The following is a 25,771-nucleotide window of genomic DNA, read 5'->3' as shown; positions in this document are numbered from 1 at the left end:
ATAGATGCCATGCCAAGGTTACAGAATATATTTCCCCTCTGTGACTTCTATGTGAAGTTGTAAAAGTGGAAAGTATTCTACTGTTTTACTAACCAATTAAAATTTGTTTTGTACAAGTAAATCCAGAGAATACCAATGTTTGTGGTATACACAGTTTTATTTTGTATAATTACCATGTAGTTTAATTAAAGAATCAAAGCATTGTTTCTCACACCCTGTTATTGTATATTAAAAATAAAATATATTTGCTCTTGTAATCTAAGACTTTATGAAAGTAACAAAAAATCACCCAGACAGCTTGTTAAATGTATATTATCTGTCCTAAGAAATCAAAACAGAGTTCTATATTTTAAAATGTGGATCTACTAGCTGTCTAATCAGGCAAGAAAACAGTTCTTTTGTTCGCTCACTCTAATAAATGTTATATCTTACTATATTCTTTGTGTGATTGGTTATTTGGTTGCCCTACTGCATAGCAGAAAATAAATAGTTGTGCAGTTACCTGTTTTTGTGAGAATAATAATAAAAATAATTCAAACCATTAAACACATAAAAAAATGAAAACGTTTTCAAATCTAATTTTGAACTTTTCAACTCTGCATTCTGAAAGACTTTCTTTCCCATGTGGTTTCATAGTCCGCTAGTACAGACTGTTAATTTTTCACTTCTAGCTCTTACTATAATTCCCTACGCAATTCAGAAGTATGTCTCGTAGATCTTGTTCCAGCAAAATCTTACAGCATTACACTTTGCAATAATTTAGTATTTCTCTCAACACACCTTATGAAAGAGGATAAAAATTTCCATTTCATAAAAAACCTTCGCAGACTGTTCTGTTTCAATTCTGGAAAATAATCTAAACATGGAAAATGAGAGCACATATTCCTTGATATTTTATAAGCATTTACCTACAGTCCCTTCAGAATACTTTCACAAAAAGAAAAGAAATACTTGTATTATTATTATTTTTTTTTACCAAAGTGGAGCTTGGTAGAAAGGTCTGCATTAATCTAAAGGATCTAGTGAGTCTTCTGAAACCGCTTTTGGGGTCTGCGGGTGTTTCGGGGAGAGTGAAAAATAAGCGGCACAGTGCATGCTGGATCTTGTAGTTCCCGCGTTCGAGGAGAGGGCGTGGTGTTCATGGCACGCTGGGAGTTGAAGTCTGTTCAACAGAAACTCAAGGCAGGAATGATGTTTTGTCTATCAGAGACACCGCTTATAGGTGGATACTTTCCCTTGGTTCTGTGCTTGCTATATTGGTGGCTTACAGCCTGGCTGGTGAAAGGAGCGAAAAAAGGATGGATGAAGTAAATAGATCAGGGGCCTGTCGCTGTGGCTGTTGCACAGTTCAGTTCAGTCGCTCAGTCGTGTCTGACTGTTTGCGACCCCATGGACTGCAGCATGCCAGGCCTCCCTGTCCACCACCAACTCCCTGAGTTTACTCAAACTCATGTCCATTGAGTCGGTGATGCCGTCCCACCATCTCAGGCTCTGTCGTCCCCTTTTTCTCCCGCCTTCAATCTTTCCCAGCATCAGGGTCTTGCCATTGGTCTGGCTATTGCTGCCGCCAATCAATAGGCTTTGATGCCCCGGAAGTGGCTGACCTACTAGGTTTGAAGGGGGTGGGGCGGGGCGTTTCTCTGACTACGGTGGCCGGGGAGCTCGAGGCGCCTGCGGCTGCTGCGCTGAGGTCGGAGAGTCGGCTTGTGTGCCGGCTGCTTTTGGGGCGGCTGCTGCTGGAGCTGGAACATTTCCCGGTTGGTGGCTCCTGCACATTGTTTACGCTTCTCCAGTTCTCTTTTTGGTGAGGGTTCTTCTCCTGACTCTGCTAGCCTCAGGAGAAGGTTGGGACTAAGTGTCTCTGGTCCCCTCGAACGATCGGGGTCCTTGAGGAAAAGTGGGGAAAGGGGGGTCTTGCCCTCAATGGAAACCCTGTGGCCAACCTTTTCGGCTCTCTGAGGGTTTTGGCGTCACCCTCATCTCTCCTTTCTGGTATCATTTTTCTGACTCCTTGCCCTTCCTGGGCTCCAGAGCTAACTAACCGTAAGCCTTCCTGTGGGCAGCAGTTCCCCCTCTTCTAGAGGGTTTTCTTAGGTGTTTCAGGCACGATCTCTTTTCTCCTCAGTTCTTGCATCTATTTAGCTCCTTCCCTATTTTTCTCCGATAAAAAGAAGAAGAAGAAGAAGAAAAACCCAAATCAGATCCTCAAGATCTTAATCTTCTCATTCCTCACTCCTTTATCCCTTTTTAGGCCTCTGTTACTGCTTCAGACACTTAAGACAATTTGCCTGAATATCTTAATGCTTTTCCATCCAGACCTTAACAGTTTACTCACTCTATTTGGTTCCTACTCATCCTCAACCCTTCCACCTCCATCCGCATCTCAGGGCTTTTTAGGCTGGAGGTTCAAATACATTGTTAGGACTGGTGAATACAAGAGAAGTCAACGATCAGCTAAACGTGACTCTGTAGAGTTTATATTTAAGATCTCTTTGGCTTACGTTTTCGGTTTGTATTGATTATTTTCCCACAAGGGGTTACTGCTACCCCATGGTTAAAGGAGAATACCTCCTCCTAGAGCTCCTTGTATCTGAAATACTTAGATGGGATCTTTTTCTTTTTTCCTACTCAAGACGTATGTCCCCGGTGGAATTTTTGCGATAATTTTATGTCAATTAATAGCAGATAGACACAATTAATAGTGGATAGACACAATAGCTCTTTCCTCCTTTGTTGTTTATGATTGGTGATTAGATAGTGAGTCATTGAAAGTACCCAGAGGGATTGGAAAAGCTTTGAAATGAAAAGTTTGTGTATAACCAATTTACAAAGTAATAAAGTGTCTTCCCTAAACAAGGGAGAGTTTCTAATTAGTCCAGTAATCTGATGCTATGTTGAATTAATAATCTCACTGTAAAGTTCTGGGAACTGTTTAAAGTTAAAAAGTAGCCAATACAAGAAGTATTATAGGTTTGTAAAAAGAGTTTAAAGTCCATTAACGGATCCTCTTTTTTATCCTGTAATATGGAATACAAATATATTGAAGAGTTTATTTGTTGTGATTGTTTAGCACATATATATTTTGATGGAGCTGGTAAAACAGCTTTATATAATTTATTATTCACTGGTGTTTTGTGGACATAAACTTCTGTACTTCCTGGCTTTCTGGGCACCATGTAACTTCAGTAACTTTGCAGCTTTCTTTTATTCTCAGTATTTACTACTCTGATAGTAAAATTATTGTTCTTCTTTAGGAATCAAATATAATCTCTATGTGTCAGTAAAGTATAATTATTAATACTTGTACACTGTCTAATTGGTGGTGTTATTCCTAACTAATCAAAAATGGTCTCAACCATGCTTAAGATTGAGGGTGAATGTACATATATTTCAGAATTAATTCACTCATGAATTTTTTATTGGATAAATGATGAGGTTAGACATTACTCAAACTTTTTATATTTTCCTGAGATTTTATTCATTTAATAGGCATTTATTAAATGCTTCTTACTGTTTAACTATTGTCACACTATCATCAAAACATGTACTGAGAGCATCCTCTTTTTCCTTTTTTGAGAGCATCCTCTTGTCCTCAGCTCTGTCCTAGATGCTTTAAAGCATTATTGCATTGGATCATTATAACAACTCAGTGTGCTATTGAGTATTATTTATATTTAGCAGATGAAGAAACTGAAGCTCAAGGAGTTCCAGTCATTTAGTCCAGTTCCTTTTGACTCTTCCCTCTTACTACAGCTGCAAAGATTTGTTCTATACCCTGGAGTATATTATTGTTGTTGTTCAGTCACCAAGTTGTATCCAGCTCTGCGACCACATGGCCTGCAGTATGCCAGGCTTCCCTGTCCTTCACTCTCTCCTGGAGTTCACTGAAACTCATGTCTAGTGAGTTGGTGATGCCATCCAACCATCTCATTCTCTGTCATCCTCTTCTTCTGTCTTCAATCTTTCCCAGCCTCAGGGTCTTTTCTAATGAGTTGGTTCTTTGGGTCAGGTGGTCAAAGTATTGGAACTTCAGCTTCAACATCAGTCCTTCCAATGAGCACCCAGGACTGATCTCCTTTAGGATTGACTCGTTGGATCTCCTTGCAGTCCAAGGGACTCTCAAGAGTCTTCTCCAGCACCACAGTTCAAAGGCATCAATTCTTCGGTACTCAGCCTTCTTTATGGTCCAACTCTCACATTCATACATGACCACTGGAAAAACCATAGCTTTGACTAGATGGACCTTTGCTGGCAAAGTAAGTCTCTGCTTTTTAATATGCTGTCTAGGTTTGTCATGTCTTTTCTTCCAAGGAGCAAGTGTCTTAATTTCATGGCTTCACTGTCTGCAGTGATTTTGGGGCCCAAGAATATAAAGTCAGTCACTGCTTCCACTTTTTTCCCCATCTGTTTGCCATGAAGTGATGGGACCAGCTGCCGTGATCTTCATTGTTTGAATGTTGAGTTTTAAACCAGTTTTTTCATTCTCTTTCACCCTCGTGAAAAGGGCTCTTTATTTCCTCTGCTTTTTGCCTTTAAAGTGGTATCATCTGCATTTCTGAGGTTATTGCTATTTCTCCCAGCAATCTTGATTTTAGTTTGTGAGTCATTCAGCCCAGCATTTTTATGATGTACTCTGCAGTTCAGTTCAGTTCAGTTGCTCAGTCGTGTCTGACTCTTTGTGACCCCATGGACTGCAGCACGCCAGGCCTCCCAGTCCATCACCAACTCCCAGAGCTTGCTCAAACTCATGTCCATCAAGTCGGTGATGCCATCCAACCATCTCATCCTCTGTCATCCCCTTCTCCTCCTGCCTTCAATCTTTCTTCATCTTTCTCAGGGTCTTTTTCAGTGAGTCAGTTCTTTGCATCAGGTGGCCAAAGTAATGGAGCTTTGACTGTACTCTGCATTTAAGTTAAATAAGCAGGCTGACAATATACAGCCTTGACATACTCCTTTCCCAATTTTTAACCAGTGTGTTGTTTCATGTCTGGTTCTAACTGTTGCTTCTTGACCGCATACTAGAGAGCTTTATAGTTCAGTAGATATTTACTAAGCAGCTATTATGTACCAGATGCTCTTCTAGATGCTGGGAATATAGCAGTGAACAAAAGGGACAAAAATCCCTTCTGTTAGGGAGCTTACACTCTATCAGAATGTGTGACATGTCAACCTTGCCTTCAGGAAACAGAAAATATAACCAATATGGGGGCTTCCCTTGTGGCTAAGATGGTAAAGAAAATGCAACCAATATGCATTAGATTTCATGTGTTTTAGAATGTTAAGGTTGAAAGACAGATTAACTAGGGGATATTTCATGAAGAAATATGATCTAGAACTAAAGTATTGAGTAGGAATTTGGTAGATAGAAATGGGGAGGAAAGTAGTTCCAGTTTGAGGCATAAAATGAGCAAAATTCTAAATTATAGGAGAGAGATTAGTGGGAAGGACAGATAGCTGGAGTGTTTTGTATCTTCAGTTCTTTGCATATAGGTGCACAGTGTTGGTAGAATTTGAAGCAAATATTTAAATGAATGAAGCTAGGGCAAGAACTCAGCTGGCAACGTGAAATTAGGTAGGTGTAGTGTCATTATTCTGGGATTTAAGGAAAGGAATTGATTTGATAGCTGTTGGTGAAAGAACCAGTAGGCCCTGTTAATTATTGAATACTGGCAGTAGCACAGTAGCCAATGGAAAAGAGAGGTTAGCCTACCAGGTTTGAACCGAGTGAGCCAGATTTACCTGTTTCATCAAATCATGAGGTTTTTTTCCCCCTTGTTTATTTTATTCCAAGATGTGCCATTATTTTATGAACTGCTATGAAAGAAAAAAAATGCCAATTAAGCATACAGTGATTGTTGACTATAAGATGTATTCAGTGGAGAAGGAAATGGCAACCCACTCCAGTATTCTTGCCTGGAAAATCCCATGGACAGAGCCTGGTGGGCTACAGTCCATGGGTTCACAAAGAGTCGGACACGACCGAGTGACTTCATTTCACTTCACTTATTATTGTGTGAGATGAGTGCAATTGTGCAGTAGTTTGTGCATTCTTTGGGATTGCCTGCCTCTGCCCAAATCAAGGCCTAAAAAAAAAAAAAAAAAAAAAAAGATGTATTCAGTTTCAGAGTTACAGATGTAAAAATAAAAAAAATGAAAAAAAATGTAACAATGTGTGATCTAGAAATGATGAAATAAGGTACTCCTTATAATGGTTCATGAACCTTATAACTACTTAATTTTTTTGAAATATTTATAAATAATTTGTAATCTTTGACATGCATTCAGTCATTTAAAATTTATATATTTATTTACTAGGCACTTTTCTAGGCCACGGTGATATGGTGATGAGTAAATAGAGTCTCTACCACACAAAATGTACGAGGGAAGGCAGATGTAAATCAAGTATTCCATCAAAAAAGGTAACGGTGCAACTGTTTGTTATGTTTTATGAAAAAAGACTAGATGCTATACGGAAGAAACACTGTTTACAGAGAGGAGAGTGCAGAGGCGGTAATATCTTAGATAAAGTGATGGTGAAGATAGATAAAAGTGGATCGGTTTTAGAGATGTTTAGGTGTGGAATTTGGTGATTGATTGGGTATGGGAAATGAGGGAGAGAAAGGTGACACTGGTCACCACTAGATTTTTTTGGCTTGTGTATCTAGATGGATTGATGGATAGTTCATGAGACAGAAAACAGTGTAAGATGACTGGGCTTGGGCAGCACATGCTTTGTTTGTTTTCACTGTGGCATCAGTGTTAAAGGTTAATGTCTTAATTATTCTTTTTTTCCCTTTATGTCATTGTTTAAGTATATTTGAGGAATAGTGTACCTGAAATAAGTTTTTTCAGTATTATTTTTCTTGAGTGGGCAAGGGAGGAAGTTCTCGATGAAGGCCTTTGGAAAAATATTGGAATTTGTTTTGAATTTATATGTAACATATTTAACCATATATATGAATAGATAACTAAGTAATAAAGCTGTATATCATCTTTATTTTCACTTAGGATTTGGCAATAAATTAGGCATCTGGTTAAATTCTAATTTCATTCAGTTGGTATATATATATAAGTATAAATGTGTTTTAGGGAATGCTTTTGATTTTTTCTGAAATGACTACTTTATGTAATTTTTGGTAGATATTGGATCAGTACAGTTGGTTATTTAAAATTTCTATTTCATAGTAAAAAGCTGTAGAGAGTACAGAGCAAAAAGCTTGGGCTTGGAGTCAGGTTGCCTGGATTCAAGGTGTGTTTTGCTGTTTTGTAGCAGTATAATCTTGCAGGATTTAGCCTTTGTTAGTTTTAAAATCTATAAAATGAGTATAGTAATAGTACCTGGCTTATAGAGTTGTTGTGAAGATTAAATGAGATGGGATGTGTGCATAGGTTAATAAAATTCCCAGTACAGTATTGTTATGATTATTATTATAGTGATGTGTCTGAGATCATCTGGATTTCTGTACAACGTTTTAATTTTAGACTTCCTTTTAACTTATAGATCTCAACTGGGTAAAAAATTTTGTTTGGTAGTCATATTTGGGTTTAGGGAAAATATAAGAAAGCTTTTGTTAATTCACAATTCAGTTCAGTTCAGTTCAGTCGCTCAGTCGTGTCCGACTCTTTGCGATCCCATGAATCGCAGCATGCCAGGCCTCCCTGTCCATCACCAACTCCCGGAGTTTACTCAGACTCATGTCCATCGAGTCGGTGATGCCATCCAGCCCTCTCATCCTCTGTCGTCCCCTTCTCCTCCTGCCCCCAATCCCTCCCAGCATCAATCAGGGTCTTTTCCAATCAGTCAACTCTTCGCATGAGGTGGCCAAAGTACTGGAGTTTCAGCTTCAGCATCAGTCCTTCCAATGAACACCCAGGACTGATCTCCTTTAGGATGGACTGGTTGGATCTCCTTGCAGTCCAAGGGACTCTCGAGTCTTCTCCAACACCACAGTTCAAAAACATCAATTCTTCAGCGCTCAGCTTTCTTCACAGTCCAACTCTCACATCCATACATGACCACTGGAAATACCATAGCCTTGACTAGATGGACCTTTGTTGGCAAAGTAATGTCTCTGCTTTTTAATATGCTGTCTAGGTTGGTCATAACTTTCCTTCCAAGGAGTAAGCATCTTTTAATTTCATGGCTGCAATCACCATCTGCAGTGATTTTGGAGCCCAAAAAAATAAAGTCAGCCACTGTTTCCACTGTCGCCCCATCTATTTCCCATGAAGTGATGGGACCAGATGCCAAGATCTTAGTTTTCTGAATGTTGAGCTTTAAGCCAACTTTTTCACTCTCCTCTTTCACTTTCATCAAGAGGCTTTTTAGTTCCTCTTCACTTTCTGCCATAAGGGTGGTGTCATCTGCATATCTGAAGTTATTGATATTTCTCCCGGCAATCTTGATTCCAGCTTGTGCATCTTCCAGCCCAGCGTTTCTCGTGATGTACTCTGCATATAAGTTAAATATTCACAATTACTCATCCTAAATGAGTTAGCACATGTCATCTTTCACAGAATTCTCACCAGAATCTACCTGTCAATGCAGGAGACTCAGATTTGATCCCTAAGTCAGGAAGATCCCCTGGAGAAGGAAATGGTAACCCACTCCAGTATTCTTGCCTGAAGAATCCCATGGACAGAGGAGCCTCGCGGGCTATGGTCCATGGGGTTGCAAAAGAGTTGGACATAACTTAGCGACTAAATAACAACAGCAATAGCTGCAATTGGAAATTAACGATGGATTAGCTTGTAATTACTTATTATTTGTTAAAATTATTACTTTTATTTTTTAGTCCAACCTTTCTGGACTTTTATTGGCTTTTGGGTCTTATTTATAGGGTGAAAAAGTAGTTAAATGTTATAAAATCTGATCAGCTGCTCTAAAGTCAATTTAATTTCCACCCTACTTTTTTCCCCCAACTTAACTTTCCTTTGAAAGTTATAAACCTATAAAAAAAGTTGAAAGAGTAATATAATACCTATATATCCTTCACCTAGATTCACATGTTAACATTATGGCTCGTTTGCTTTTCCTCTAGCGTGTGTGTGCACACACACACATACACATACATGTGCGTGCGTATGCACTTAGTCACTTTAGTCATGTCCAACCGTTTGTCACCCCATGGGCTATAATCCACCAGACTCCTCTGTCCATGGGTTTCTCCAGGCAAGAACACTGGAGTGGGTTGCTATTTCTTCCTCTAGGGGATCTTCTCAACCCAGGGATGGAACTTACATCTTTTACATCTGCCTGCATTGGCAGGTGAGTTCTTTACCACTAGTGCCACCTGGAAGTGTCATCACACACGCAAATGCACACTTTTTTTTTTTTCCTGTTGAACCATTTGAAAGTTAAGTGGAAACATCATGACACTGTCTTCCTAAATATTTTGTCACGCATCTCCTAAGATCTAGGACATCCTCTTAACATAACTATAATGCTATTAGCATACCCAAATAATTTGATATTTATTTGATAATATTACCTAATGTACAGGCCATATGAAAAAAAATTCATATTTACCCAAATGTTCCAGTAATTTTCCTTATAACTTTTCAGGAAAAAAATATTAAATTTAAGAAGAGATTATAAAATATATTTAGTTGTCACATCTCTCTGTTTTCTTTTTTCTAGAACAATCCTCATCTTTTTCCTCCTGTCTTCCTTGCTTTTTCTTATTTTGGTCTTTCAAGATTTTGACAGTTTTTTTGAAAAGTCCAGGCCAGTTGTATGTAGAATGTCTCACAAACTGAATTTGATTGTTTCCTCACAGTTGCAGGCTATGTTTTTTTTCCTAAGATTGTTATTATTTGGTAGTTATTGTAAACTTTTCATTTGATTACTTCAAGAGTAATATAATGATAATTTGTAAGTTATTGGTGATGTTAAGGTTGACCACTTAGGTTAGACAGATTCCTACATTCTAAAGATATATATTGTTTTGTATTTAGTAATTAATCTCTGGGGGTGTTACTTTATCATTGGATATTCTGTTTTCTATTAATTTTTTTCTATAACAGTGGTTTTAGTAAACATAGATGATCCTTTTCTGAATCAACCATGGCATTGCTGGTTTGCAGATAATAGTTTTCCAGTTCTCTCATTCCATCTACATGTGTTGGTTGACTGTCTCTCTAAAGAAAATGTATTCCTTCTCCTTCCCTTCTTAGTTTCATTGTGTAACCAATGATTCCTTTTTTAAAAATTTATCCAGTGTGATGATCTGTTACCATTATTCTTTTAAAAAACAATTACATTAATTAGTTATTTTTGGCTGTGTTGGGTCTTCCCTGCCGCACGGGCTTTTCTGTAGTTTGCCAAGTGGGCTTCTCGTTGCAGTGGCTTCTCTTGCTGTGGAACATGGGCCCTAGGGTGTACAGGTTTCAGTAGTTGCAGCACGTGGGCTCAGTAATTGCAGCTCCTGGGCTCTAGAGTACAGGCTCAATAGTTGTGGTGCACAGGCCTCGTTACTCGCAGCATGTTGAATCTTCCTGGACCAGGGTTTAAACCCGTGTCTCCTGCATTGACAGGTGTTTTCTTACCACTCAGCCACCAGGGGAGCCCGTGTTAGCTTTATTCTTTTTCGATGATTGAGTTATCTCAAATTTGATTAGTCCCTTCAAAGTAGTTCCTATGACCTTTGTATATGTCCATATTGATATTTGGGTACCTTCTTCCTTTTCTGTACAATAAGTGTTCCAGGGTTACCTTATATATTGTCTGCTTGAGGTTTGGAATCAACACTTTTATCACCCTCTTTTACCACCAGCACCCTCGTTCGTTTTAGTGGAAAAATGGTACTTAGAAACCAAAATTTGGGCATTCAGAAAGCTCGTTACTACTGGAGTATCATTGCTTTTGGGCCCTTTAAATGGACATACACACACACACACACACACACACACACACACACACGCACAAACACATGTTTTAAAAGAAATCATGATTTTATAGGATACCTTCAAGTTCAAAACCACAGAGTTCAGCTTTACCTTCACTCAGTTTATATCTGTGTCTTCCTTTTCCTATAGGGAGAATTCTGATTCTCAGCCATATTAATATATTTACTCATTTATATTTACTCTGTCTTACACACATATATGCCTGGAGGAGCGCGTGGCAACCCACTCCAGTATTCTTGCCTGGAGAATTCCATTGACAGAGGAGCTTGGCAGGCTACAGTCCATGGGGTTGCAAAGAGTCAGACATGACTGAGCGACTAAGCATGCACGCACAAGTACACATACACCACACACACACATATCATAGTTTTGGAATTATTGTACTGATATTCCCTCCTACAACAGATTTACCAAGTAAAGATTTCGTGGCCAGTTTATGTCCTTAGAATATATCCCTCTAAAGATGTATAGTCGAAGTAGATGTTCAGAGTTATTTGAATTATTTTTTCTGTGATTATGTTATCAGTTTAGAATATAGTTAAGTTCCTACTAAACTACTTTTTAATAGACTTCCTGTAAAATTGGTTATCTGTAAAACTACTAAAGTAGACATAATAATTTAAAATGATATCATAATATATAGTAATAGGAAACTCCAGAACAGTTAGAGAATATGCAGTTTTTATCTTTATAAGGCTTTAAACTTATAGCTCTATTTTCAAACTGGTGTCATTTTTTATTATTTAAAATTAAAAATGTTGAGGAAAATGACATCAAACAATTCCAGTTGTAAGCCAGAACAATTGTGCTTGTGAACATTTTAAACAATGCTCTTCTTTTGACTGATAATACAATTCAAGCATTAATCTTTGACAATAGATATAATTGTGCAGGGTACTTTAACTCACTCCTAAAAACTATGGCTAGTGTTTTCCTGTATTTACACCCAGAATAGAAAGTTGTTATTTGTATGTCCTTGTTCTTCGTATTTAAAGAATGCCTTTTCATGTGTGAATATTCTCACTGGAAAGGGAAAAAATATTTCTCTTAGTAATTGAGCATTTTATATTTCTAATGTGAGACATAGCCACATTCAGTCTTGAGTTCTGATTAGTTTTAAACATCTTGCTTATTAAAATGCAGTGTTAATGGGGACAGGAACTGGGTTTTGTGGCTTATTGTATTTCGTATAGTGCCTTACAGAAGTAAGCACTGCAATACTGGATGAATGAATAAATATGATGCTTTGTGTTTATATGATATGTAATTTCTAGTTTCAATAACATGGTTGCACCTTTTCCTTGACAGGAGTATCTAATGGAATGGGACTTGGAAGAGATCTTATCCAAATTTGTTTGTTACAAATCTCAATATCACTGTGTCTCACACTGAATCCCCCATCTTTCTTTAGCTTTTTATCCCTGGGTTCCCCTTTTCTGTTAATAGTATCATTATCCTCTTAGACATCAGACCTGAAATCTCAGTCACTTTAGTCTCTCTCCTGTATGTGGGCATATAAATATTCATATATGATGTTGCTCATTCTGCCGTCTCAAGTTTCTTGCTTGTATCTCCTTATTCCTTATCCCTTTACCAGCACCCTGATTGAGGCATTCGTTACCACTCATATAACAATCCTCTGACTAACTGAAGGAATTAAGAATATTGAAAGTGAAAAGAGATGATGGGGTGGGGCGAGGAACAAGAAGTATGTCTTTTTTTTTTTTTTTTTAAGATTTATTTTTGGCTGCACTGGGTATTTGTTGCTGCCCAAGGGCTTTCTCTAGCTGTGGAGAGCTGGAGCTGCTCTCTGGGTGTGTTTCACCAGCTTCCCGTTTGGTGGCTTGTCTCGTTGCGCAGCAGAGGCTCTAGGTACCCAGGTGTCAGTAGTCGCAGCATGCGGGCTGTAGAACGCACCCTCAGCAGTTGTGGTGCAGGGACTTAGTTGCCTCCCAGCATGTGGGATCTTCCCAGAGCAGGGTTCGAACCCATGTCCTCTGCGTTGGCAGACTGATTCTTAACCCCTCAACCATGAGGGGAGCCCAAGAAGTTTGTCTTAAACTTTCTGATGGGCTGTCAAATGGAAGAGGGATTGATTTCAGAAAACACAGCCAGGAACTGTTAGTGGAAATTATCAGGACGGAGACTTTTGGTTCTATATGTCTTTCAAGCAAGTGTAGGTGTTTATAATTGTTGTTATTGTTCAGTAGCTAAGTTGTCTCCAACTCCTTGTGACTCCAGGAACTCCAGCACGCCAGGCTTCCCTGTCCTTCATTATCTTCTGGAGTTGGCTCAAACTCATGTCCATTGAGTCACTATTGCCATCCAACCATTTTATCCTCTTTTGTCCCCATCTCCTCCTGTTCTCAGTCATTCCCGGCATCAGGATTTTTTCCAATGAATTGGCTCTTGGCATCAGGTGGCCAAAATATTGGAGCTTCAGCTTTAGTATCAGTCATTCCAGTGAATGTCCAGGATTGATTTCCTTTAGGATTGATTGGTTTAATCTCCTTGATGTCCAAGGGACTCATTATGTTAGTAGAGAATAAATAGTTTAAAATATTATCAAACTTTTAAACATAGAGCTGTATATTCAGCTCAGTACAAAGCTCATTATATACTGAGTTCCCTGTCCTAGGAGTGTTCATTCAGAGACTGGTTGAATGCACTTGGCAAGGTTGTTGTAAAGGAAATTGTGCTGCTGTAGGAGTGGATGAACCTGATTAGTGATTAATAAGTCCAAACCGGAGAGCAGATCAGATTCCTGGGAGAACAGTGATTTTTTTTTTTAAAACTTACACATTTTCTTTCACTGCTGCTCCCATCCAAGCATGTGGAAGAGAGGATTAGGAGAAGCTACTGATAGATTGGAGTGTACTGGGTAGGAAAATGGCCAAGACTATTAATATTATTACTTAATAGTTCCTAGATGCTTTTAAGTTCCTCTTTAATCCTAAGATTCTGACATCCTTGAGTTTTTATAGAGGTTAAGTTTATTTTGTTGATTAAATAACTTGACCTAGTGTTTTATTTCTTATATGTAGACTGTATACGTAATAGCTTGCAAAATGGCATTTTTAAGTATGGAGGCTGCAAGCATTCATAGTTATCTTGGCATCATCAGAGGTTACTGAGGTACTGACATAAGGCAAAAGGAGACGAGAGTAGCAGAGGATGAGATGGTTAGATAGCATCACTGACTCAATGGACATGAATCTGAGCAAACTCCTGGAGATAGTGAAGGACAGGGAAGTCTGGTGCACTGCAGTCCATCAGGTCAAAAGAGTCGGACCCAACCTAGCACCTGAACAACAAATCAAACCATAGTCAATATTATGTTCTTCTTAGAGATAAGATCAAGAAATGCTTAAGACAGCCCAGAAAACATTAAAAGTTCTTATTGTAGTCTTTAACCGTTTAGGTTGGTTATCATGATGACTTTATAATCTGTGAACAAGTAATACTCTGTGCTGCACAGGTGAAGGCTTTTGCCTACTGGCACTTGATACAACTCATTGTTGTTGTTCAGTCACTCAGTCGTGTCCGACTCTTTTTGACCCATGGACTGCAGCATGCCAGGCCTCCTTGTCCTTCACCATCTCCCAGAGCTTTCTCAACTCATGTCCATTGAGTCGGTGATGCCATCCAGCCATCTTGTCCTCTGTCATCCCCTTCTCCTCCTGCCCTCAGTCTTTCCCAGCATCAGGTTCTTTTCTAAGGAGTTGACTCTTTGTATCAGGTGGCTAAAGTATTGGAGTTTCAGCTTCAGCATCAGTCCTTCCGATGGATATTCAGGATTGATTTCCTTTAGGATTGGTTTGATCTCCTTGCTGTCCAAGGGACTCTCAAGAGTCTTCTCCAACACCACAGTTAGAAAGCATCAATTCTCCTGCACTCAACCTTCTTTATTGTCCACCTCTCACATCCATACATGATTACCAGAGAAACCGTAGCTTTGACTAGATGGACTTTTGTTGGCAAAGTAATGTTTCTGCTTTTTCATATGCTATCTAGGTTTGTCATGGCTTTTCTTCCAAGGAGCAAGCGTCTTTTAATTTCATGGTTGCAGTCACCATCTGCAGTGATTTTGGAACCCAAGAAAATAAAGTCTGTCACTATTTCCACTTTATCCCTATCTATTTGCCATAAAGTGACGGGACTGGATGCCATGATCTTAGTTTTTTGAATGTTTGGGTTTTAAGTCAGCTTTTTCACTCTCTTTCACTTTCATCAAGAGGCTCTTTAGTTCTTCTTCACTTTCTGCCATAAGGGTGGTGTCATCTGTATATCTGGGGTTATTGATATTTCTCCCAGCAATCTTGATTCAAGCTTGTGTTTCATCCAGCCTGGCATTTCACATGATGTACTCTGCATGTAATTTAAATAAGCAGTGTGACAATAAACAGCCTTGACGTGCTTCTTTCCCAATTTTGAACCAGTCTGTTGTTCCATGTCTGGTTCCAACTGTTGCATCTTGAGTTGCATACAGGTTTCTCAGGAGGCAGGTAAGGTGGTTTGGTATTCACATCTCTTGAAGAGTTTTCCAGTTTGTTTTCATCCACACACAGTCTTTAGCATAGTCAGTGATGCAGAAGTAGATGTTTTTCTGGAATTCTCTTGCTTTTTCTATTATCCAATGGATGTTGGCAATTTGATCTCTGGCTCCTCTGCCTTTTCTAAATCCAACTTACACATCTGGAAGTTCTCGCTTCACGTACTGTTGAAGCTTAGCTTGGAGGATTTTGAGCATTACCTTGCTGACATGTGAAATGAGTGCAATTGTGCACTAATTTCAACATTCTTTGGCACTGCCCTTCTTTGGGATGGGCTTCCCTTGTGGCTCAGCTGGTAAACAACCGCCTGCAATGCAGGAGACCTGGGTTTGATCCCTGGGTTGGGAAGATCCCCAACTTCTCCCCAACCTTGGGAGAAGGTAAAGGCTACCCACTCCAGTGTTCTGGCCTGGAGAATTGTATAGTCCATGGGGTCACAAAGAGTCGGACACAACTGAGTGACTTGCACTTTTACTTTCTTTGGGATTGGAATGAAAACGGATCTTTTCCAGTCCTGTGGCCACTGCTTAGTTTTCCAAATTTGCTGGCATATTGAGTACAGCACTATCACAGCAGCATCTTTTTGGATCTGAAATAGCTCAACTGGAATTCCATCACCTCCACTAGCTTTGTTCGTAGTGATACTTCCTAAGGCTCACTTGACTTTGCATTCCAGGATGTCTGACTCTAGATGAGTGATCACACCATCCTGGTTATCTGGGTCATTAAGATCTTTTTTGTATAATTCTTCTGTATAGTCTTGCCATGTCTTCTTAATATCTTCTGTTTCTGTTAGGTTCATACCGTTTCTATCCTTTATTGTACCCATCTTTGCATGAAATACTCCCTTGGTATCTCTAGTTTTCTTGGAGAGATCTCTAGTCTTTCCCATTCTGTTCTTTATTTCTCTGCATTGATCTCTTAGGAAGTCTTTCTTATCTCTCCTTGCTATTCTTTGGAACTCTGCATTCAGACGGATATAGCTTTCCTTTTCTCCCTTGTCTTTTGCTTCTCTTCCTTTCTTAGTTATTTGTGAGGCCTCCTCAGACAACCATTTTGCCTTTTTGCATTTCTTTTTCTTGAGGATAGTTTTGATCACCACCTCCTGTACAATATTACGAACCTCTGTTCATAGTTCTTCAGGCACTCTTATCAGATCTAATCCCTTGAATCTATTTGCCACTCCCACTGTTTAATTGTAAGAGATTTGGTTTAAGTCTCACCTGAATGGCCTAGTGGTTTTCCCTACTTTCTTGAATTTAAGTCTGAATTTTGCAATACAACTCATATGGGAGGGTAAATGTCTATTTAGTACTAAGTTTTTTTCATTTCAAATTTAAGAGAACACATAAATAGTACAGTTTATCTATATCATCATTACACAGTAGCTGTGCATTGATTTAGTGTCTTTAAATGGAGGATGCAATCCTGAAGAATTCTAAGAATGTTTGCAGGATGTATACTTGAGGGAAAACTACCAAATCAGCTTCTGGATATGCGTGCGTGCTCAGTCGCTAAGTTTCTTTGCAACCCCATGAACTGTTGCCCACCAGGCTCCTCTGTCCATGGAATTTTCCAGGTAAGAATACTGGAGTGGGTTGCCATTTCCTCCTCCAGAGGGTCTTCCCACCCAGGGATCAAACCCACGTCTAATGTGTCTCCTACATTGGCAGGCGGATTCTTTACCACTGAGCCACCCGGGAAGCCACTGAATATGCGTGTCCTGCCCTTTCTATGTTTCTTGTTCCTTTCCTCAGTCTTTTTATCTCGTATTGCCATTTACAATTACGTTTACATTGCTTAACCCTTAGCTCTGAAAGAGGACAATCCGCGTAAATATTACTTGTACTCTCCCTTTCTTCATATTTGCTACTTTAAAAAAGCCTTGCTAGGTTTAAAAACTGAACATTTTTAGGCTAGTTTTAGTTCCGTGCATGAACATAGAAGACTGGCAAGTATAGGAAAAGAGAGGGAATAGAAGTGAGTGTGACAGTTGATGTTTCTGTAAACAAAAGAACTGAGATGGAAATAAGAAATAACAGAGATGGCAGGCCAACATGTTGAGAGACATTCAAGGTCAGACAAGGGATTGATATTTGTTACTAAAAAAGGAAGCAGGTAGAAAAGGTTACAGTAGATGAAAAACGTCCTCAAAGCTCATTTTATTTGATGGTATAGCTAAACGCACATGAAAAATTCTAAATCAATATCTATATTCCTTTTGCTGCAGAATACCATTTGGGGAAGATGTGCGAGCATACACAAATCCCAGAAGCCTGCAGTGTTTTCATTGGTTGTACTATGTGACTGAGATATATTCTGTAGAGTCAGTCCCTAAAGTTCTGTCAGGAGTTTTTACTGGCTTTAAATCCTCAGTGGATAAAATGTTCTATTTATTGCCACATGAGAGAAGCTGGTTACCTTCATCTGCCCTTTAAGGACATTGATTTGAGTATCTTACATTTATCAGTTTGTAATTTGTCGACTGTCTTAATGCATGGTATGGTTAGATAAGTGACTCTCTGAAACTGACATTTAGGTCTCAATGGATATTTTCATATCAAATGTTGTAGTTCTGCCTTCCAAAATAGATCTATTTAGTCTTCATTGTCTTTTCAAATCATTAACAATAAAGTTTAGTAATAAACCTCATCTAGTAGCTTTATCTGTGTTTAATGAGTTAAAGAGTTTCCTCATTTTCGTGATGGTGGTTTAGTTGCTAAGTCATGTCTGACTCTTGCGACCCCATGGACTGTAACCCACCAGGCTCCTCTGTCCATGGGATTTCCCAGGCAAGAATACTGGAGTGGGTTGTTATTTCCTTCTCAAGTGGATCTTCCTGACCCAGAGATTGAACCCACATCTCCTTCATTGCAGTCAGATTCTTTACTGCTGAGCCACCAGAATTCCCTTTCTCCTCTTTAATGCGATTAAAAAAATATTTATTTATTTTTTGCTGCATTGGGTCTTACTTGCAGCATGTGGAATTTTTCGTTGTGGTGCATGGGCTTCTCTTTGGTTGTGCCCCGCAGGCTCCAGAGCATGTGGATTCTGTAGTCGAGGCATGTGGGCTTACTTACCCCGTGGCTATGGGATTTTAGTTAGCTGATCAGAGATCAAACCTGTGACCAGAGACTGAACCTACGTCCCCTGCGTTGGAAGGCAGTTCTTATCCACTAGACCACCAGGGAAATCCAAATGCTATTATTTTTTAATTAAAAATGGATTTGTCAGAAGGTAAACAGCAAACAGAGAAGGCAATGGCACCCCACTCCAGCACTCTTGCCCGGAAAATCCCATGGGTGGAGGAGCCTGGTGGGCTACAGTCCTTGGGGTCGGGAAGAGTCGGACACGACTGAGCGACTTCACTTTCACTTTTCACTTTCATGCATTGGAGAAGGAAATGGCAATCCACTCCAGTATTCTTGCCTGGAGAATCCCAGGGATGGGAGCCTGGTGGGCTGCCATCTATGGGGTCACACAGAATTGGACATGACTGACGTGACTTAGCAGCAAACAGCAAACAGAAATGTGGGAATGGTGGATGATAAGATTCATTTTAGTATGCATTAGTAAAGAAAGTTTATTTAAAAAAAAGGTTACTAATTTCTCTCAAGTTTTAAGAAATCAATCATGAATCTCTTGTGAGAAGTATTTGGAAATTGTGAAGAATGCTATTTGGATGGTTTTCTAGACTGAAACTCTGACAGCAGTACATAAAATTACCAAGAATTTTGGCATATTTTTTCCCCCTGGGGCAGTCCCACCAAGTATTTGAGGTATCACAAGAGATTGAAATATACTGGATAATAAGTAAATCATCTTTTCATTTCATACTTGATAAACATATGAATTTTAGTTCATTTTTATTTATTTTTAAATCAGGAAAGCTTTTGGAAAGGAAATTAGTGGGTGGGGATAGTTTAGAATTGTGGTTTCTTCATTTTTTATTTTCTCGTTTGTAGTTAAAGTGCTGTTTGTCTTGCCTTTCGCCTGGCTTTCTTCATATAAATATGAAGAAAAAAGTTGTTTTCTTCGTTGATTTTTAAATAAATACATACTCTTTTTTTGTCCAGCTTTCTTGAGATGTAATTGACATACAGCACTATATAAGTTTAAGATGTACAACATAGTGATTTGACTTACATACATGATGAAAAAATGACTATCAATAAGTGGAGTGAACATCCATCATCTTGTAGATACAAAACTAAAGAAATAGAACATTTTTTTTCTTGTGGTGGGAATTCTTACTATTTACTCTCTTAACAGCCGTCATATATAACACACAGCAGGGTTAATTATATTTATCATGTTGTTAATTCCATTCCTAGTACTTATCTATCTTATAACTGGAAGTTTCTACCTTTTGACTGCCTTCACCCAGTTCCTTCCCTCCTCTCGTGTTTCGTAAACACAAATATGATTTCTTTTTCTATGAGTTTGTTTTTGATATATAATTGACCTAAACACTATGTTATTGATATTTCTCCCGGCAATCTTGATTCCAGCTTGTGCTTCTTCCAGCCCAGTGTTTCTCATGATGTACTCTGCATATAAGTTAAATAAGCAGGGTGACAATATACAGCCTTGACGTACTCCTTTTCAAACTATTTGGAACCAGTCTGTTGTTCCATGTCCAGTTCTAACTATTGCTTCCTGACCTGCATATAGGTTTCTCAAGAGGCAGGTCAGGTGGTCTGGTATTCCCATCTCTTTCAGAATTTTCCACAGTTTATTGTGATCCACACAGTCAAAGGCTTTGGCATAGTCAATAAAGCAGAAATAGATGTGCAAATGACACCACCCTTATGGCACAAAGTGAAGAGGAACTAAAAAGCCTTTGATGAAAGTGAAAGAGGAGCGTGATAAAGTTGACTTAAAGTTCAACATTCAGAAAACTAAGATCTTGGCATCTGATCCCATCACTTCATGGGAAATAGATGGGGAAACAGTGGAAACAGTGTCAGACTTTATTTTTGGGAGCTCCAAAATCACTGCAGATGGTGATTGCAGCCATGAAATTAAAAGATGCTTACTCCTTGGAAGGAAAGTTATGACCAACCTAGACAGCATATTAAAAAGCAGAGACATTACTTTGCCAACAAAGGTCCGTTTAATCAAAGCTATGGTTTTTCCAGTGGTCATGTCTGGATGTGAGAGTTGGACTGTGAAGAAAGCTGAGCATCGAAAAATTGATGCTTTTGAACTGTGGTGTTGGAGAGGACTAGTCCCTTGGATTGCAAGGAGATCCAACCAGTCCATCCTAAAGGAGATCAGTCCTGGGTTCATTGGAAGGACTGATGCTGAAGCTGAAACTCCAGTACTTTGGCCACCTCATGCGAAGAGTTGACTCATTGGAAAACACCCTGATGCTGGGAGGGATTGGGGGCAGGAGGAGAAGGGGACGACAGAGGATGAGAGGGCTGGATGGCGTCACCGACTCAATGGACATGAATTTGAGTAAACTCCGGGAGTTGGTGATTGACAGGGAGGCCTGGCATGCTGCAATTCATGGGGTTGCAGAGAGTCGGACATGACTGAGCGACTGAACTGACTGACTGACTGAAACACTATGTTAGTTCCTGTTACACAACGTAGTGATTTGATATTTCTATACATTTCAAAATGATGACCACAGTAAGTCTGGTTATGATATATCACCATACAAAGATATTACATAATTTTTAACTATATTCCATACAATGTACATTTCATACCTGTGACTCATATAGAGAAAACATTTTAGGAACTTCCTTGGTGGTATAGTGGTTGAGACTTCTTCCAGTGCACAGGGTGCAGGTTCAATCCCTGGTTGGAGAGGCAAGATTCCATAGGCCTTGTATCTGCCCCTCTCAAAAAAAAAAAAATCCAAAACATAAAACAGAAGCAGTATTACAACACAATTCAGTAAGGACTTAAAAATGGTCCACATCAGAAAAATCTTAAAAAAAAAAAAGAATATATTTTAGTAGACTGAATGGCTGCGAGCATTAATTTATTCTTTTTCCCCTTTCCAGATCTCACCACACTTCTTTTAAGGAAAAACAAAAATTATCAGTTAACACGGGATCTCCTCCAAGTCATTTTATTCACCCAAAGCTGCTCTAGGAAACTACATTGAGGAAGTTAAGTTTTGCAAATGTCTAAATAGCTGAATCTGATGTCTTTAGGAACCACAAGAATAATGTTGTTTATCTTAAAAAGGAAAAAGCACTTCATCTTAGCATTTTTATTTTTCTTACAGGCTGTTTAGGAATTTTGCAACAGAGTGTCTTCTCTGTAGATTTCTCAATTGAGCAGTTTCAGTTGTTTTGTTAGAGTTGAACATAGCCTGGACATGTTTATAATTTGTGTATTAAATTTTTCATTTGATCAACTTATTTTTCAACAATCTTGTTATTTTAAAAGAAGCTCAATGTAAATAATAAGAGAAGTACAAAAAAGAAAGAAATAACATTGCATAATATCAACATTTTTAAAATTAGTCTCACCGTTAATCATATCTTATTATATAGAGCTTATCCTAATGTTTAAAAAATGACCTCACATCTTTTAGAGGTCACTTTTAACATTATGGACTTCTAGACATTTTTTTATGCATATATATTTGTGTGTGTGTAAATGTATGTACATACGTAATACATGTGTATGTAGATGCATAAATTGTACTTATCCTGTTCTTTTTTTCCTTTCACTGAATATCCTGGAGATATTTAAAAAAAATTAATTAACAAACTATATTTAGAGCATTTTTAGGTTTACAGCAAAATTGAACAGAAAGTATACAGAGTTTCCATATACCTCCTTCCCACAACACACATGACCTCCACTTACAGAAGCCTGCACCAAAGTGGTATATTTGGTACAACTGAAGAATCTTTGACATGTAATTATCACCCAGAGACCATAGTTTACATTAGGGTTCACTTTTGGTGTTGTATATTCTGTGTTTGAAGAAGTGTATAATGATGTGTATAGACAATTACAGTATCATATAAAATAGTTTTTCTGCCCTAAAAATCCTCTATGTTCTGCCTACTCCTCTCCCTCTAAGCCCCCATTCCCTGGCAACCACTTTTTTACTGTTTCCACAGTTTTGCCTTTTCCAGAACACTGTATGGTTGGAATCGTGTGGTATTTAGCTTTTTCAGATTGTCTTCTTTTACTTTACATTTAGTTTTCCTTGATATCATTTAATGGCTTGATAGCTCATTTGTTTGTAGTTCTGAATAATACCCCATTGTTTGTACCCCAGTTTATTTATCCATTCACTTACTGAAGGGTATCTTAGTTGTCTCCAAGTTTTGGCAGTTATGAATAAAACTGCTGTAATATCTGTGGGCAAGATTTTGTGTGGGAATAAGTTTTCATTTCATTTGGGTATATACCAAGGAGCACAATTACTGGATCTTATGAGTATGTTTAGTTTTGGAAAAAAAAAAAAACAAAAAAACTACCAAACCATCTTCCAAATTAGCTGCATTCCCACCAGCAGTAAATGAGAGTACCTGTCCTCACCAGCATTAAGTGTTGTCAGTGTTTTGGATTTTGGTAATTCTAATAAGTGTGTAGTGGGATCTCACTCATTATTGTTTTGATTTCTCTGATGACATATGATGTGAAGCATTATTCACATGCTCACTTTCCATTTGTAGATCTTCATTGGTGAGGTATCTATAAAGATCTTTAGCCCATTAAAAAAATTATTTGTTTATTTGTTTTGGTCTGTGCTGGGTCTTCATTGCTGTGTATGGGTTTTCTCTAGTTGCTGCGAGACGGGGCTACTCTTTTGTTGCAGAGTACAAGCTCTGGGGTGCAAGGGCTTCCATAGTTGTGGTGTATGGGCTCAGTGGTTGTGATACATTGGCTTAGTTTCTCAGACCAGGGATCGAACCTGTGTCCCCTGCATTGGTAGGCAGATTCTTAGCCACCAGACTACCAGGAAAGTCCTGGTCCATTTTTAAATTGGGTTGTTTGTTTTGTTATTGTTGAGTTTTAAAGTTTGTTTTATGTTTTAGATAACGGTCCATTATCGAATATGTCTTTTGCAAATGTTTTCTCCTAGTCTGTGGCCTGATCTTTTCATTCTCTTGACATTGTCTTTTTACAAAAAAACGTTATTTATTTTTGGTGACACTGGGTCTTCATTGCTGGGTGTGGGCTTCCTCTAGCTGTGGCGAGCGGGGACTATTCTGTACTTGCAGTGCGTGAGCTTCTTATTTCTCTGCCTTCTCTTGTTGCTGAGTGTGGGCTCTAAGGGTGCAAAGGCTTCAGTAGTTGTGACACGGGGGCTCAGTAGTTACAGCGTGTGGGCTCTAGAGTGTGCTGGTTTCTGTCATTGTGATGCATGGGCTTAGTTGCTCTGTGGCATGTGGAATCTTCCCAGACCAGGGATCAAACCTGTGTCCTTTACATTGGCAGGTGGATTCTTATCCACTGCACCATCAGGGAAGTCCTTGACTTTGTCTTTTGCAGAGCAGAAATTTTTAATTTTGATGAAGTCCCGCTTGCCAATTATTTCTTTCAGGGATTATATCTTTGGTGTTAAATCTAAAAATTTATTGCCACACTGATGGTCCTTTGGACTTTCTTCTGTGTTATCTTCCATGACTTTTATAGTTTTGTGTTTCGCATTTAGGTCTACAGTCCATTTAGAGTTAATTTTTTTTTTTGTGAAGGATGTATGACCTTTGTCAAGATTTAATTTTTTGCATGTGGATGTCTAATTGTTACAGCATCATTTGTTGAAAAGACTATCTTTGCTGTGTTGTTTTGCTTTTTGCCTTTGTCAGAGACCAGTTGACTATATTTATGTGTATCTATTTCTGTTCCATTAATCTATTTGTTCTTTTGAAATGCCACACTGTTGTGATTGCTGTAGCTTTATAATAAATCTTGAGGTTGGGTGGACTCCATCTTCCAAAATTGTTCTTCAGTATAACGTTGGCTATTTTGTGTCTTCTGCCTCTCCATATAAACTTTAGCATCGGTTTGTCAATGTCCACGAAATTACTCACTGGAGCTTTGATTGAGATTGTATTGAATCTATAGATCAGTTATGGAAGAGTGGACATATTGACAGTATTGAGTCTTCCTAGCCATGAATATTTTTACATTTATTTGATTCTTCTTTGGTATTTCTCAGAGTTTGATACTTTTCCTCATATAGATATTGAATATATTTTGTTTGATTTATATCTATTTAATATTTTTTGAGTGCTAATATAAATGATAATATCTTTTTTAATTCCAGTTGCTGCTTGTTCATTGCTGGTGTATAGGAAAGTGATTAACTTTTGTGTATTAACTTTGTAGCCTACAGTCTTGCTGAAATCACTTATTAGTTCTAGGAGTTTTTGTTGTTGTTATTGTTGATTCTTTAAAATATCCGCTGGAGATAATCATGTCATTTATGAAGAAAGACAGTTTTATTTCTTCCCAACCTATATACCTTTTACAGCTTTTTCTTGCCTTATTGTATTAGCTATGATTAAATGTACAGGCCGTTTGTCTCCGTAAGTACGTTTATCCCTAGGTATTTTATTCTTTTTGATTTGATGATAAGTGGGATTGTTTCCTTAATTTCTCTTTCTGATCTTTCATTTTTAATGTATAGAAATGCAACAGGTTTCTTTGTATTAATTTTGTATTCTGCAACTTTTCTGAAATCATTGGTAAGTTCTAGTAGCTTTTTAGTAGCATTTTTAGGATTTTCTATGTTTAGTATCATTTATTAATATAAATTTAATGTATGCAGCATAATGATGTGACTTATATACATCATGAAATGATTGTTGCAATAAGTTTAGTGACTAGTCATCATCTCCTATAGATACAAAATTAAAGAAATTTTTTTCTTGTGATGAGAATTCTTAGGATTTATTCTGTTAACAATGTTCATATATAACATACAAAATTATATTTGTCATGTTGTGTATTATATCTCTAGTACTTTTAAGTGGAAGTTTATATCTTTTGACTGTCTTCATCTAATTTCTTCTCTTCTCACCGCTTGCCTCTGGTAAGCACAAATCTGATTTCTTTTCTTTGAGTTTGTTTTTGACACATAATTGACTGACAACATTTGTTCCTGTTTTACAACACAGTATAAGCAATATCATATAATATTTGTCTTTGTCTGATTTACTTCACTTCATATGATATTCTTTAGGTCCATCTATGTTGCTGCAGATGGCATATTTCATTCTTTCTTTTTTTACAGCTGAGTAATATTCCATTGTATATGTACCACATCTTTATCATTTATCTGTCAATGGACATTTAGGTTGCTTTCATGTCTTGGCTAC

At 38.2% G+C, this 25,771-nt stretch overlaps 1 protein-coding gene across 9 annotated transcripts in view; it reads left to right on the top strand.

Moving 5' to 3' along the window:
- Positions 1 to 1,631: 1,631 nt before the first annotated feature.
- ATG4C (autophagy related 4C cysteine peptidase) overlaps positions 1,632 to 25,771 on the top strand; it is a 99,512-nt gene continuing 75,372 nt past the window's right edge. For 2 of the 9 annotated variants that reach the window (XM_061121712.1, XM_061121707.1), the window contains exons 1-2: positions 1,632 to 1,757; positions 6,316 to 6,419. The gene's annotated coding sequence lies outside the window, so the exon portion shown is untranslated. Of the gene's footprint in view, positions 1,805 to 6,315; positions 6,420 to 25,771 lie in introns of all 9 variants that reach the window. The other 7 variants (XM_061121708.1, XM_061121706.1, XM_061121714.1 and 4 more) reach the window with 6 other exon arrangements.

The sequence above is a fragment of the Dama dama genome, chromosome 20 (assembly GCF_033118175.1).
Source record: "Dama dama isolate Ldn47 chromosome 20, ASM3311817v1, whole genome shotgun sequence".
NCBI lineage: Eukaryota > Metazoa > Chordata > Mammalia > Artiodactyla > Cervidae > Dama > Dama dama.
This window is presented reverse-complemented; position numbering and strand designations above follow the sequence as displayed.